This window comes from Castor canadensis, chromosome 11 (assembly GCF_047511655.1).
Source record: "Castor canadensis chromosome 11, mCasCan1.hap1v2, whole genome shotgun sequence".
NCBI classification, from domain to species: domain Eukaryota; kingdom Metazoa; phylum Chordata; class Mammalia; order Rodentia; family Castoridae; genus Castor; species Castor canadensis.
Genome location: NC_133396.1, coordinates 33,138,952 through 33,155,925, shown reverse-complemented (window position 1 = coordinate 33,155,925; position 16,974 = coordinate 33,138,952).

The window sequence follows — 16,974 nt, the reverse complement described above, 5'->3', positions numbered from 1 at the left end:
CCCATCCCCTAATATAATGCATCCAAAGTGGATGGTTGATTCAGTAACTCAACAATGACAGGCTCTGGGCTTGCAACTCTCTTTTCTCCCCCTCCCCACCCCCATGGTTACATGATGACTGCAGGAGCTCCAAAATACTGTCCTTGCTGAAGCATTTCTAAAGCAGGAAATAAGTGGCAGAATTTTCTTTGCAAGCCTCCTTTTTGGTGGAGAAGAAACTCTTTTCCAGCATTCTCCCAGTGGATTTCCCTTGACTTTTTTTTAGCCAGACCTGGGTAACCCTATATCAATTATAAGCAAGTAGGGAAGCAATTGCCACAACTCAGCCCCTGGGCCTGGACACCTCAGTTACCTAATATCAGGACAAAATCAAGTGCAATTAGCAAAGGTGGATGTTAAACAGTGATAAGCCCCTGTGGCCACCCTTCCATCCTTTTCTACTTAGTTGGTAAGAGGACCAAAAAGGGTGCTCTGGAAGATGACATGGCTGGGTAGAGGTGGGTAGTGCACGTGGCTGTCATGTGCCTGAGGGAAGGGTAGATTTAGGTCTGGGGACTGAGGGGATGGGAAAGGGTGGGTGCAGAAAGACCCCGCAGTGCTGTGGGTACAGATCCATTGCCTGTCCCATCCTCGTCTGCCTGATACCCAGGCTTCGCCCTTGAAATCAGAGGCTTGAGATGCCCTGAAGGATGCCAGGGAAACTTTAAAACCTCTCAGTCCTTAAAATAGGCAGCCACTCTTAGAGATGCAATCCACATGTTGGTTACCACCATCCAGGGTGACCAGTTTATCCTGGTTTAACTGGGACTGTCCTGGTTTTAAAACTGAAAGTCTACGTACCCTCTGGCTCCTGGGAAAACCAGGATGGTTAGTCATCTTGCATAAAACTGCCTGGGATGACCCAGGCAAGGCTGTGGATGCAGCAAGTCACCATGGGTCATGACAGCAATCAAGGGTGGTGGTGGTGGTGGTCTTTGCTGGGCTGATGTGTCTTTGCACATTTTTAAGCAGAGGAGGCCAGGCTGCCCATCCAGCAAAAGGAAAGGCCTGTCTCAGTATTCATTTCTTCTCTCCACTCTCAGGCCCTTGACCGCAGCAGTCTCAGGTTGGTAATGAGGTTTAAGAGTGAGGCCTTTACTGAGCATTCAGAAGCTTCCTTCTAGGAGCAGCTGGGGCTCCTGACTCAGCTGCCTCTCACAGCTGAGACTGTTCCTGGGGGACAGAGGAAAGTCACGGGAGATGAAGGAGCCAAGAAGAGGCAGCTTTTTGCAGCATTAGAAGGTGGAGTTCCTCACTGCAGCCCTTCTCCTTCCAACTGTGAACAATACAGTTGAGCAGCACAACTGCTCACTTTCTCTGCAATCCTAAGGCAAATAGAAGACAAAATAACAGATGGTTCTCTCCCTGCCAGGAGCCATAGCTCTCAAAGTTTTCCTACAAGCTGAGATGCTCTGCTGGCCCCTCTTGAGCATTCCTTAGCAGTCAGAAGCCACAGGGACCTCAGACACATGACTCCATCCTATGAAACCTATGGCAGCTAATAGAGCCCTCCCCGAGCGAGACCCAGGACCTGAGTCTGCTGCAGCTGGGAGGCTGGGGTGAGTGGCAGGCTGAGATGGGAGGAAGACACAGAGGACATGGTTTGGGCTGGAAAAGGAACTCCACTGGTCACGTCACTCTCATTTTTCTGCTTAGTTGATACCCAGGGCCAGGAAGAAGAAGGCCTTGGAGGAGAAGGGTGGATGGGCAAAGTTGTGCAGTGGGCATGGCAAGTGAAGGTTTGACTCTGGAGTTGGCCTTATTCCACATGCAGAAATTTGCCTTTTCATCTGATCCAAACCATTTAGAAATCCATGGGGTGGTAAAGAACAGTGAGCCTGGATGTCTTTCCTCATGCTCAATCTGATGACTTTTTCTGGGTCCAGGTTTACTGAGTGTGGCTCATGCAAGAGACTTGGCGTCTCTGGCAGAGTCAGAGGTGAGACGGCAAAGGAGGCACATGAGGCTTTGGCTATTTCTCCTCCTCTTGTCTACTTCACAAGTGAATCTGGCTCAAGCACCCAGCAAGGAGTAGGTGTTCACATTGTTGAATGACTAGTAAGCGGCTGCATCTTCTGTGCATGAGTGGTGTTTATAAATGAAATCCAAGAGTCACTTAGGGTCATTTAACCAGAGTAGAACTCTCTAAGGCAGGTTTTTTTTTTTTTTCAATGTAGGTGTGTGGCAGAGCATGGAGTCAGCAGTCAGAGGTCCTGAGTTCAAATTCTGCTGCAGCTTCTTAGGTGCCCATTTAAGCTGTGGCCCTTCATCTGGCAATCCTTGTCTTCTCTGTCACTCTGAGACTTCTGTTTCCTCATTTGCAAATTGGGATTAGTGGGGCCACTTCCCAGGTCCTTTTTTTTTTTTTTTGGTAATACTGGGGTTTGAACTCAGGGCTTCATACTTGCAAAGCAGATGCTAGTATGCTCTGCCATTTTGCTCTGGTTATTTTTGGAGAAGGGGGTCTCACGAACTATTTGCCCATGCTGGCTTCAATTGGCAATCCTCCTGATCTCAGCTTCCCAAGGAGGTAGGGTTATAGGTGTGAGCCACTAGCACCTGGTTTATGTTTAAGAGCTAATGGAGATGAGGAACGTGAGATAGCAACAGCAGGAAAGACACTAAATTATAAGAGATTACAGTCTTCAATTCTGACCATCTAAGAGAGGCAGCCCAATTTCTCAACTTTTTTTGATGCAAAATGAAAGAAGAGTGGCTAAGTCTCTTGCTTCAAAAGGGTTAAAGTTTATTAATGGGAAAGAAAAATAGACATAAGTAGAAGAAAACAGGAGAAGGAGAAAAATAAAGAAAAACCTGGCAGGCTCAGGTCTTCAGGGACTTGGCTTTTCAGTGGGTAGTTAGAGTGAGTCCTGAGAGTAAGATTGTACCGGGTGGTGTGGGATAGATGAGGTGAATGGACTAGGGGAATGAAGGTGTAAGAAGTAATGTGTGTAAGAGCTAAGATTATAAAACAGAAGAAAACAGAGGAGTATCTTTGATATGACACTAAAGGAACAAGCAACAAAAAAGTAGATAAATTGGACTTCATGAAGATTAAAACTTTTATTATGCAAATGATTCCACTAAGAAAACCAAAAGACAACTCACAGAATCCAAAGATTATATTTACAAACCATATGTCCAATAAGGGGTTTGTATCTAAAATATATAAAGAGCTTTTACAACTTAATAATAAAAAGATAAACAGCTCAGTTGAAAAGGTGGCAAATGATCTCTTGAGAACTCAAGAGACAGTTCTCCCAAGAAATTAGACAAATGATTAATAAGCACACAAAAAGATGCTCAACATCCATCATTAGGGAAATGCAAGTCAAAATCACAATGTGATTCTATTTTACATCCACTAATATGGCTGTAATCAAAGTGACAGACAAGGACACGTGTTGGTGAAGACGAGGGAAGTTTGGACCTTCATATGTTGCTGATGGGAATAAAATGGTACCCACAGGCAGGCCTTCTCAACATGCTAACCAGGGTTACCATATGGAATTGCTGAATTCTACTCCTAGGTATATACCCAAGAGAAATGGAAACATATGTCCACATAAAAACTGTACACGAACGCTCATGGGAGTGTCATTCATAATAGCCTAAAGAGGAAACAACTCAGATGTCCATCAACCCAGATGTCCATCAGCTGATGAATAAGTAAAATGTGGTCTGTCTATATAATGAATGTTATTTAACGACAAAAGGAATAAAGTACTGATACATGCTACAACATGGATGAGCTTTGAGAACATTATTCTACGTGAAAAAAAGCAAGATTAAAAATTGCACTTATGGGGCTGGAAGTGTGGCTCAAGCTGTAGAGTGCCTGCTTTGCAAGCTCGAAGCCCTGAGTTCAAACCTCAGTCCCACCAAAAAAAATGAATCATATGGTATGTGAATTACACTTTTAATAAAACTGTTCAAAGCTAAGGTATAAGTTCAAATAAACAAAAAATGACATTATGATTTATCATTTGAGTCCCATTTACTGTTGAGACATCCCGGAGCCACATGGACTCCAGAAATTATTTAGGTTAGACATGTAAAGTGCCTGATTCAGAGACTGGTGCATGACAGGTGTGTCGTAAATAATAATTGGATCAAAACTGCATATCAATGACCTTATTTGACCTCCATCATCTCCAAGAGGTCTCGGGAGCTTGACAGTGTGTGTAAGACATTCTCTTGTCCAACTGTATGCTTGACTCCCCTTCTCTGGGGACATAGGAGATGGAGCAGCCAAGGGGAGAAGTTCCAAGCCTCTCTCCCAGCCTGGAAGAGATCTCTGACAAGGTCATCATGACCAGATGGCCCATGTTGCTGGTGACAGTTGTCATCTGACCAGGAGGTGGTCAGAAGGGTCCTAAGCTTTTCAGGTGTACTGTCTTTGGTGTGCCCTCAAAATGGTTTGTTCTTAAGAGTGAACTCTCTTTGTTGGCCTCTTCCTCATCTCAAGCCCTCCTTCTGAATTCTTCCACACAGCAGGATGGGTAGTAGATGAACAAACTGGCTGAGTTTAAATACTGACTCTGCTACATGGCTCCAGCCTGTCAAAGGACTCCAGTAGAATGTTCTGGGGTGACAGCAGTGTTCTATAATTCTGTGCTGTCAGTATGGTTGCCACTAGCCCCATGTGGCTATTGAGCATTTGATGATTCATGGCTAGTGGCTTTCAAGAACTGATTTTTAAGTTTTGTTTAATATTAATTATCCACATGTGACCAGTGACAAGCCTTGGGTTCTTAAGCCTCAAGTCCCCTACATCCCTCATGAGGAAATGATCCTAACTCACAGGATCATTAGGTGAATTAAAAGATGGAAAGCAGACACGGTGGGATAATTAACTGAGATTTTTAAATCACAATTTAGTGTCTTAACTCAAGAAGATATCCCGGGTTCTTTACCTCAGGAAATCTTATTTGCTAGGCTCCCAGCAGATGCTGCCAGAAACCTAGACGGGAAACTTTCTCATTATGGTGAGAAACTAGGCTGGACCAACCCGGGGTGCAGGCAATGGAAGCAAGTGACTGTGTACAAGAAGTGGAAGAGACATGGTCCAGGAGGAGGGCAGATGAGGACCCTGGGTCTTCCAGTCCTCCATGTGTGCGGGAGCATGGGGGCGGTTTCCTCAGGGGGTGGCAGATGGAGTCTCTGTCTCTCTGTCTTTCTCTTTCTCCCTTCTTCTCTCTCTCTTTCCTCACTGGAGTCACACTAATAAGCATAACAGGAAGATTTCTTTAAGAGACAGCCAGGCTGTTGTCAATCAAGTCAAGACTCACTGAAGCCCAGGATTAAAGCTGGGCCCATGTTCCTGGGCCAGAACCAGGAATGGAGGGAGAGGTAACAGAATCTGAAGGTCAGAGCAGCACATTAGGATAAGCAGAAGAGTGACCTGTGGTTCACCCTGTGGGCCAGCAGGGTGGAGAGTATGGCCTGCACAGAGTGGTCACCTCTACTTTTGGATATCCACCCCTGTGGGAAAAGCTCTCAGAGAAGCCCCAGAAACTGGAGTGAGATGGCTATCTGTTTAAAGCCAAGAAGGCAGGACTTATCCCAAGACTTAAAGCAAAAGGCACTGGTTCCAGTGTCCTTGTCTGTCACCATCCAGGATGGTTATTGCTTCAGGAGGGGTATGGCCCCATTTCCAAGTTTGACAGTTCTGGAGAGTCAAATACGTCTCTCTAAATAAGTTAGATCTCTCCAGGGCAGATCAATATTTAATGTGGGGCTTAAAAAGACTGACTCAGGAAATGAGTTTAAAAGTGGAGAATTTGCCTTAGGTAGCAATTTCTGAAATACAGTGGCATCAGGGGACAGATTATTCAAACCCGAACTATGGATAATATAAAAACAGTTGAACAAGCCCAGTTCTGCTTCCTGTGCACTGGTGACTCTGAATCCCCCAGTGTTCTGTGCACAGCTCACAAAGGATGAGTGTCAAGTGAGAAGAGAGCTTAGGGAGCCTCAGCTCCAGGAAAGGCCACTGCCCCCAACTGCCTGCCACCCTCACCTGTGGTGGACATTACTTCCCAGCACCCTTTCTTCTTGAGCTGATTGTACCCACCATATGTTGGTGAGAGTGACCCTTGATGTGACATTTATTTCTCATCCTCATCAGGTCCACGGTCCTCATTTAGCAGAGGAGAAGCACAGGTTGTTACACAGTGAGTTTGTGGCGGATACAGGACCAGTGTCCTGTTTTCTTGTTTCTAACACAGACTTCTTTCTCAAAGGAACTCCTTAGAGGTCAAAGTTCTGTCAGGGACCCTTTGCTAACCCCCCTGCGAGTGACACAGGGCTCTCCCTGAGTAACAGTGAATGTTTTGTCCTAGAGATAACAAACATCATGGCATTTCAGAGCTGGGAAGTAGCTTAGAAACCATCTACTTCTACTTTCTTCATCATGGAGAAATTAAAACTCAGAGTTCAAGTGGCTTTCTTGGGGACACATGACTAGTTTTTCTTTTCTCTATACAACAATATGCATTCCAAGTCTAGAGCTCTCATTTAGAGGTAGATAAATCACATTTTTGGATGTCCATTTTCTGGATAGACTGTCAGTACTAAGATTTGCAAAAGGTGTACGTTTTAAATAATATACAGCATCTTTTTTGCTGTGTATGATACATCCCAGGTTTATCTTTCTAATTGTATTTTGTTTGACACACACAAAAAAATTGATCTGTATTTTCCTAAATGAACAATAACTGGGAATCTAGATTCACTCCAGGCTAAAGAGTTGTGTGGAAATGTTTTTCATGATGTTTGTGTGAACAGATAATGATAGCATATAAGGCAGGAAAGAAATGCTATCTTTCTAGAGTAGAGTTTAAGACCATTTTTGTGGCCTCTATTTTCTTATCTATAAAATGGCAATAACGACACTTGTCCTCCCAACTTCAGAGACAGATTGGGGAGGTCAAATGGAATCTGTGAAGAAGTTCTGAAAAGGAGAGGATTATTGAAACAAGCAAAAGGGATGGAGCTAGCTGATGGAGGGGAGGTTCTTTGGAGTAGGGTGTGGGGGGCAGGTGTTTCCTTGGATGAGAATGCTGGCAAGAATTCATGTGCCCTCATTATGCTAGGTGCTCCTGTCAGATTTAAACCAACCCGTTTTACTGTTTGAGACACTGCGATATTTTAGAAATGGCAGCCCAAAGGAATGCCACATTTTAAAAAGGTCTCTTTCCTGAATTTGCCACTGGGTGTTATTTTTATGCTTCTGCTCTGTTATCCAACTTCAAAATATACATCATATTTATATTGCCTCTGCTAAGCATATATTTTTATTTTATTGCTTACCATGTGGGTGACATTTGGTTATTGACTGTCTGGAGAATTGGACCCGGTTGTTGTTTTTTTATTCTTCCTTTCATAAGTACTTGCTCTGATGTATTAATCTTTACAAAAAGGATGAGACAGGGACACATAAGCATTCACACTCACACACACACACTAATCACATTGCCATTTTATCTCACTTTGCGGGTGTGTGGCTACATTTATAAGAGCCGACAGATCTGAAATAGGTGGTCTGAACTGATTCAGGTACGGCGGCATGAAGCCAGCAGCCTCTTGGGGAACCAGTTAAGGGAGGGAGGGAGAGAACCTTTGTCTTCTGTTTGTGAAGGACACACCAGGCAAGGAGCAAGAATGGAACCATTATAAGTCTGAGCTTGAAGGGACCCCGGGGATATATTTATGTGTCTATAAAAATATAGACATATGTTTTATAGATATTTTATATCTTATCTATCCATATATCTGTATAGCATCTCACATAATTCCTGATCCTGGGCTCAATAAATGGCTACTGAATTAAGGAACAAAAGGATAGTTCTATAAACCATTTATTGAGGTTATACTCTGCAGGACATTTTATGTGCGTTTCCTTTAATCCTCCCAGCATCCCCACAAAGTAATTTCATTGTATCCATTTTAAAAATAAAGGAAATTGGCTTCCTCAAAAAGTTAAACATAGGCTTGTTATATGACCCAGCAATTCTATTCTTTTTTCAGGTATTAAAAACAAGTCATCAAACAGATACTTGTATATGAATGTTACCATAGCACTATTCACAATAACCCAAAGGTGGAAATGTCACAAATGTCTATCAACTGACAAATGGATAAGCAAACAGTATATATATATATATATATATATATATATATATATATATATATATATACTGTATATATCATATATATATGAATATTATTCAACTACAAAAAGGAATTGGGTGCGAATACATGCTACAATTTTGATAAACCTTGAAAACATTATGTTAAGTCAAAGAAGTCAGACACAAAAGGTCACATATTCCCTTTATATGAAATGCCCAGAATGGGCAAATTCATAGAGACAGAAAGCAGATTGGTGGTTGTTGCAGGGGCTGGGAGATAGGAGAGGGAAATGGGAAGTAAATTCCTCAAATGAGACTTTATTGTGGCTAATTAAAATGTCTTGGAAGTGGATGTAAGTGGTAATTGTATAACTTTGTGGATATACCAAATGCCACTGAATTGCTCACTTTAAAATGGTTAACTTTGGGCTGGCAAACTGGCTGAAGTGGTAGAGTGCCTGCCTAGTAAGTGTGAGGCCCTGAGTTCAAATCCAGTTCTGAAAAAACAAAAGATAAATTATTTTATGTGAATTTCACTAAAATTTTTTAAAAAGGGAAACTGAGCATAGAGGATATGGGAGATGACTAGATCAAATTACTCTCCTTTTCATGTCCTTGCCACTTGCCCTTAACCTTACAGGTCTCTTTTATTCCAAATCTGGGTTTAACCCAATGACCCTTTGGCCAACAGGGTAGAAGCAAACTTAATGCAGGCACAGGGTTGAAAAGACCCTGGTGTTTCCACCTACTCTTTTGGATACCATGGTGAGGACAAGCCTCACCTTCTAGAGGATGAGAGACTATTTGGAGCTTAGTCAGGCTATCCCAGTGAAGGGTGCCCTAGACCAGGCCAGCCCCGGCAGGTCTGCCAGCTGACTAGACGCACGAGTGAGCCGTGCCAAAATCAACCAAGCCTGGCTCACATCAGCAGAACCACTCAGGCTACAGATAGACCCAGGAGCTATAACAACTGATTGTTGTCTTAAGTCCTTGCACTTTGAAATAGCTTGTTTTGCAGCAATAGTTAGCTGAAACAGAGAAGTTGGACAATGTGCCTTAAGTCTCACATCTAGTAAGAATAGGGCAAACTGATTCCAAAGTCTGGTTCTGGAGGCTTTTTTCTACTCAATTGTCACCCGCATTTTACAAGCAAGAACAGTTAATCTCAGAAAGGTTGAGGGTGGTTGTAGAAAGAGTAGGAACAAGAGCATTGTGTGTGTGTGTGTGTGAATGTCCTCCTTTTCTGTCTTTGCTAATGAAGGAAGGTCATCTGAAAGCCTTTCCAACCTTCCCCAAACCCCAAACCCCCAGGAAGGCAATGAAATGCTGGCCTTGGTGTCTCCAATTTGTGTTTCAGGTGGCATCTCCATAGCTTTCATGAGTCTTTGGCTAAGCTGTTATCCTATGTAGCAGAAAGATAAGAAGACTTGTCAATTCTCTCCTAAAACTTTGCTCACACAGTAGCATGGCTCTTCAGGAGATTTTAGTTCTGTGAAGCAGAGAGTTGCTAGGATAATGGTTGCCTTAACAGCCGTGGAAACAGAGTCCCAGGGAGAACATGCAACTCACATCGGCCACATGGTTTAGTGTACTAGGATCCAAAATGATTAGGGTGGTACTGTTCCAGACATCAGAAAACCCTGAAATTGCCAGCCTATCCCATCCCCTGAAAAAAAAGGATTCCTTCTTATGGAAGAGAAGCTAAGTTGATCTATACATTAAAATGCTGGGAGGGAGGGAAGAAGAGGGGGGACTCCCCAGGGAGGAGCTTTTCCAGGGGGCTGAGGTGAGGCATACCCAGCTTCAGGGTCTGGGGAAAGCAGGTAGGAGAGTAGATGGGGTTCTAATAGGCGCAGGGAGGGGGTGTCCATGTATCTAAGTCCCCGTAATGGTGTTCAGCTAAGATTGCTCCGGGCTTCTTGGTCCTGACAGTGTTCTGACATTGAGCCACATGGGCCCAAAGTTCAGAAGGTTACATCAGGCATAGAGCTGAGTCCACCGTGAACTAGAGATGAGAAGTGGGGATTCTCTCTTTACTTCATGCCCTGGCCACCACCCTGAGCTCTGAGACTTAAAAATGGGGGAAGTTCTCCCCATAGTGCCTGCGCCTAGGCTGTGGGGCCTTGTCATCCAGGGGGTCTGTCTGTCCTCTCCTTACTGCCTTTTCTGAAGCTGAGGACCCCAGACATAGACATGCTAGAATGCTGCCAGAGTCTGGCTTTACCTTAGGGGAGGACTGAGCCCACGTCCCCCTTCCTTTGGTGGCTCCCATGTCACTCACTGTCAGGAGGGGACATTCCTGTTCTCAGCCTGTGAGTCTCACCCACATGAGTAAAGACTCTAACAGAACCCACGCTGAGCAGAGAAGCCTAAAATAGGGTCTTCCTTTGGGCACAGGAAGAGCTTTCTCTTTCTTTTCATGCCATAGGTCATGTGCCTCACACCCCCATGCATAGTCCACTCCACATATCAAATTACAGGCCACAAACATACCATGTAACACATACACCACAAATCATATACCATAGCGCAACACACGCACATAGACACACACCACACTACATATCAAGTATACATCACATCACCCACAAACCATACACAGTACACACCACATGTCAATTTACATACAAATTACCCCTATGTGTGCACTAGCCACAAGACACACCTGTCACAGTGTACACACACATATCTAGTTCATGCACATACTTCACACCCCACCAACCCATGTCCCACCCCCACATATCTTGCCATCCCATGCCCAAAGCACACATTGTCTGCTTTACTCTGGGCCCCTGTTGACTTCTCACTTTAATCAGGGCAGAAATCCAAAGGCATCTTTCTGATCATCTTCAGAGCACAAAGCCCCAGAGGCCAGGGGGACACAGTGGGAATGCATTGATGGCACACAGGTAGCTGCACAATTTTGGCATTAGACAGGTGTCTGGGTATGATGGAGCATTTTACACGCTGGTGAATTTTTTGGAAACTATTTAAGTCTGATGATCTTTCTCTTCTCCCTCCAAAGTAAGGCGTAGGTGCTGTCTTGAAGGGCTCACCATATAGTGGAGGGAGGGACAGGTAAACAGGTGATGACAAAGTTGTTCCAGAGCTCTGGGGCCCCAGGGCTTCCCCAAGCATCCACTTGGGGAGACCTTGCAGAGACCCAGAGGACATTGAGCAACCTGGGACTTGTAGGCCAGCTCTGGTGCTGGCAGATTAGCCTGCTAATGAGGTGCAAGGTTGTAGAAACCGAAGACAGGGGAGGTCCAAGGTGGAGAGAGAGGTGGTCTCCATGACAGCCTTGGATGAGGCATTGGTACCCTGGGTATCAGTAGTGCTGGGGCCTTGGGTTTTACTTAACCTTCCTGGACCTCAGTTTCCTCCCCGAAAAGGACGACATCAGTTTCTACAGTTAAAGGTTGTACTGAGGACTAAACCTAAGTAAGATGGTCCATATACCTGGTACCTATTCAGCACTCCCTGGATATTATTATTATTATCTTCCTTTTCTTTGGAGTCTGGTCTCCCAGGTGATGAGAGGGATGAGATCCAAAGCTTAGCAGAGGGGCAGCTTTGGAGAAGGAGAGAAGGAACAGGTAGGATGGAGAAGAGAGTCAGTGGAAGAGAAATTGTAAGCTTGGAGGAAGAGAGACACAAGAAAATGGAGTCCAAGTTGGCTGATATAGACAGGTGGTTCTCAGCCTTGGCTGCCTGTTAGGATCACCAAGGGAGCCTTAAATACTTATGTCCAGGCCTCTCCCTGATAACCTACTTAATTGGTCTGTGGAGGACCCAGCCACTGGTATTTGGGAGAGCAACCCCGATGGTTATATGCAGCCAAGGTTGAGCACCCCAGCAGACAAATGCTGGCTTAAGGTAGTCGGCACTATCAAACCCCTAGTGGCATTCTCCAAGCTGTTGGGGATTCTAACTTTTATCTGTTTATATATATATACATATGTATTTTTTTTTCTTTGCAGGACTGGGGATTAAACCTATGGCCTCCCACTTGTTAGGCAAGCACTCTACTATGTGAGCCTCCCCGCCACCACACCACCCATCCTAACTTTTGACAGCATCCTATTCACAAACTCCTCCTCTGACTCTAAAAAGGGACCCATGCAGCAGATGCTGGCCACAGACACATGTATCCCCATCCAGGAACCCCATGTCCTTCCAGAAGGACTAGCCTTCTGGAAGCAGAACTGGCCGAGGGGCAGTGGCCACATGGCTCAGCTTCCTGAACCTGGGGGTGACCTTGGACAGGGCCACATAACAGCTCAAGCCTTGGTGGCCCTTGGGAGCACCTTTTGAAGAGGAAAGAACCACAGAGGTTGGACGCATCAGGAGCCACAGCTGCTGTCCACAGTCCTGGAAGCCTATTGCAGCCCCACAGCCTTGGTCCTGCCCACCTCCCCCCTGCACACACCAGCCTCACTTTCTGCCATTCCTAGCCTCACTGTCTAAGCTTAACACCCGGTCCTCCTCCCAGCCTCCAAGCACATTATGCTGCTCCCTGGTATTGCTTTTGCCTAGCACCGCTTCCTGCAAGCTCACTTCTCTTGTACCTTCCTTAGGTCACCCCTTAAACCTGTTAATTCCTCCCCCTGCTTTCAGCTACAGCTCTTGTAGGAAGTTTTCCTGGGCCACCTCCCTTCCTGGCAAGCCACTGTGCTCACAGCACCTCTGCTCACCTGCCTCTCAGCCTTTTCAGCCCTCTGTTGCCATCACCTGTCTGCACTAATCTGCAATCATCAGGCCTTAAGCCCTTTGGAAGCAGTTTCTGGGCTATATTTATGTCCTAGTTACCCCTGCACCTGGCACCCTGTAGGAACTCAGGTAAGTTTGGGCAGAGGCTTGCAGGGACAGGAAGAAGAGCTCAGGTTTTTCCCAGAGTTCTTTCCCTCTGTCCTTCTTGGGGTTGCATTCTCTCCACAGTGAGAGAGAGGCTGTGCTCCAGAGATGTCTCTGCTGGGCTGTGGGGACAGCTGGGGGACCTGCATCTGTCTGGGGCTGTGAAGTGCTGCAGGGTCTCTGCTGGTCAACCTCAGAGGACATGAGACCTTGAAACTGGGTCTCAGGGTGAGGTGACAGAGGATGGATTCTCAGAGGCTTAGTCTTCCTGTTGAAAGTCAGGGGCGATCTAGCCACTTTCCCTAGTATTGTGGTGGTGTCCTTTTCTCACTGTTCTGGTGGACAAGGAAATGGAAGATACTATTTCCTCTTGCCACTTCTCCTGGAGGTCAAAAGGTGGGTTGGTCTTGGCTTTACTGGCTGTCATGTGTGCCCTTGGCAAGTCCCTTTCCTCAATCAAGCAATAGGGTGGGTCTTAATGGTCTCAGGTACTGGTGCTGGAACTCTCCAGGATCTGAGGATAAGTGCAGTCTCCTTGTTCACAGATAACACAAAGGATCATGGCTGCCTTGCTCACAGTCCAAACTTTGCTTCCATAGTGAATCACCCAAGGGCAGGAGGAAGAGCGGAGTGGCCCAACTCCATTCCCACACCAATGACCAATGAGGGGACCCTCTCACCTACCCTCCACTTCCCAGGGCTTGCTCCATTGCCTTTTTCTTTTTCTTTCTTTCTTTCTTTCTTTCTTTCTTTCTTTCTTTCTTTCTTTCTTTCTTTCTTTCTTTCTTTCTTTCTTTTTCTTTCTTTCTTTCTCTTTCTTTCTTTCTTTCTTTCTCTCTTTTTCTTTCTCTCTCTCTCTTTCTTTCTTTTCTCCCTCCCTCTCTCCCTCCTTCCTTTCTCCTCCTCCTCCTCCTCTTCCTCCTCCTCCTCCTCCTCCTCCTCCTCCTCTTCCTCCTCCTCCTCCTCTTTCTTCTTTTCTCCCTCTCTCTCTCACTCCTCTCTCAGCAGTACTGGGGTTTGAACTCAGGGCCTCGTGCTTACTAGGCACACTACCACTTAAGCTGCAGCCCCAGCTCTTCCAATGCCCCTTGGATTGGGAGGTCCTGCTGAAAAACATACTAGGCTGTTCCCTTTCTTGGCCTCTGATCCTGAGAGCAGAACAGCCCTAGTCTGTAATGCCTGGAGAGCTGATCAGAGTGGCACTAGTATTCACCAGTATCTCTGCCTCTTTCTCCAAGGCTCAAAGTTGCATGCAACAGGGCACATCACTGTCCCAAGATCACAGCTTGGAGACCCTGCTTTCTACCATGTTGTCTCTGCCAGCTCTTCCTCTCCCCTTCCCCCCAACATCCCCTGGCACTCCTCAGAACACTCCTGCTTTGGGACAAAGAGCTGGTGCTTCCTTGAGTCCAGTTAAGCCCAGGAGGGCAGAGACAGGTGGCAGTCACCCTCCCTCCCACCAAACAAAAGCAATCAAGCCATCAGCTTGATTTTTAAAAATCAATTCCCATGACAAATGGGTCTGTGAAGGAGGACAGGCTGCCCCGGGCATTCTGTACTTCAATGAGGACAACAGAAGGAGCTGGATTCATAAAAGTATAATGCACCATTTGAACATATTTCCCAGTAACTAGGTCCTGCAGTCAGGGAGCTGCGGCCCCTCCCCCGTCACTAAGGGAGGAGCCTCACCCTTCACCTAGTGCAGATGGAGCCACTCCACGCCTCCTGTGAGAAAGCAGCAGCTCTGTGTGCTTGGCTGACCAGAGGGCATTTGTGGGGAGGGGAGCCGAACAGTCAGGAGTGGGCAGCAGTTCAGGGCCAGTGTGGCTTTGGAGCAGGGCAAACCTTTGCCCCCAGAGGCTACATGACCCAGCTTGTCTGGTCTGCATTTTCCTTGCCTGTAAATGGAGTTTGTAACCCCTTTTCTTCTGGGTGATGAGGAATATGCAAAATGAACATAAACATTGAGTCATGCCTGGCACAGAGTTTGCCTAGTGGAGGCTGAGAGTATCGGAGTCAGCCTCTGAACGAACACGGAGTCAGAGATTCGAAACTACCACTCCAACCTAACAAGAGAGCAGCTGAACAAACTGTAGCCAACAACTCTTCTTAGATTAGTCCCAGAATGGAGGTCATGGGGAATACTGCTGCCCCAAGTTGAACAGACAGACAGACAGGTCCTGAGAGTCACAGCCTCCCATGAGGCTGTGATGAGAGACCCATGAGGGGAAACCCCTGTGAGAGCCGTGCTGGGCCAGCAAATCTGAGCTGTGATTGGTGAGTTGCTGTGGGCTCAGTGTGGACAAACCCAGGAGGTAAGAGCTTCAGGGGACAAAGCCACGGAGCGCTCACTGCAGACCTGGTTTTTGAGTGAACAGCAGGGGAAACCCCCCAGTGCTCCCGTCTGGCAAGGGGAGTGGAAAAAGAAACATTTGAAATGCCCAGAGTGTTCTGTTTTTACCAAGGCCTGCCATTAGGAGAAATGTCAACTACAGCCTAGCCTGCTGGGGTTTATCAGAGCTTAACCTACCAAGGGGAATGGAAACCCCCACAGCCAGCCCCTTCTAGCCTTCCTGTCCCACCTAAGGGGCTGAAGATCCAGAGCTCTTGTGCAGTTCATAGCCAGGGAGGTGGCTCCCCAAGAGGCTGAGAGTTAATTATGGAGCTATAGAGCACCTCCTTTTCCCATACCATGTGCACATAGACCATCATCCTCATGATCCTGAGGGCGGGGTGCTGCCTACGTTGCTCTGATGAGGAAGCTGGGGATCACAAAGGACAGGAGGCCTGCTGAAAGCTTCATAAGAAGCAAAATGGGAGCCAGGGCCTAGGCGGATCTGCTCTTTCCCAATCCAAGAAACAACAAGGACACCCTGCCCTCTTCCATCAGCACCATACTTCTGGAGCATCCTAAAACTCAAACTCTGTTCTCTTCTCAAACCAGGCAGAAAACTTGATCGTCCACATGATCCAACACAGCTTATTCCTGCTTGGTTCCAGAAACCTCACGTGATGACTTCAGCAGAATGCTCCCTGGCGCTGATATCCTGTTCTAAACCCTTGGTTCACTTGAGCATCCAGACCCAAGGCTAGGGGTATAAGGATGCCCAGTAAGAGCTGCCGTCCTCATGGTTGAGCTCTCTGGAGCCAGGTCCATGGTATGAGCAGGCCAGCCGCAGGGAGTGTTGGGGAAGAGGGGAGCCTAGACCCTGCTCACAGCTGGAGCTCCAGGACAGCCCATCTCTCTGATGTGGGGATACTGTCTGCTGAACAGTTCCAGAAATAATCTATGCTTCTTGGCAGAGGCAAATGGAGGGACCCCTAGGTCTTCTACCTTCTTCCCTGGGCAGGTGTAAGAAGAGAGCAGGGCTTTTCAGAGCATAGGCTCTGATGTTGGACCTTCTGGGTTTAAGTCCTGGTTCTAGCTGTGTGACTTTGAACAAGCTCTCTCGTCTTGTTTTTTCACTTATGAAAAGTGAGGATAATAATTGTAACAGTTTATGGCAATTGTCCTAAGGATTAAGTGGAATGATTTATATAGGGTCTCAGCTCCTGGCAGAAGGAGGTGATAAGCAAACTGTGTTATTATAGATATTACTTTTTGGGACATCTTTAAAGTGACGGAAAAGTGTCCACAATAATTCAATACTCATAGCTCTTCCCTTTCCACCAAATCTCTGCTGGGTGACCTTGAACCAGTCACTTCCTGGCTAGGATGGGGGAGGAATGGCCTGTTGCATAGGCTGTCCCATCCTATCCCAGGTGGGATCTCACCAGCAGGGCCTGGAGAGTGCAGGAGAGCAGGTGGAGCCCTTGGGAGGCACCACTCTGCCACAATCCAGGATATTATTGTTTGCAAGTTTGAAATTTCCTGACAGACAAGATGAGCCATCTGAAGCAAAAGTTTCATTTCCTTTGCCGTCCAGCTTGGCTGTCTCCTGGGGAC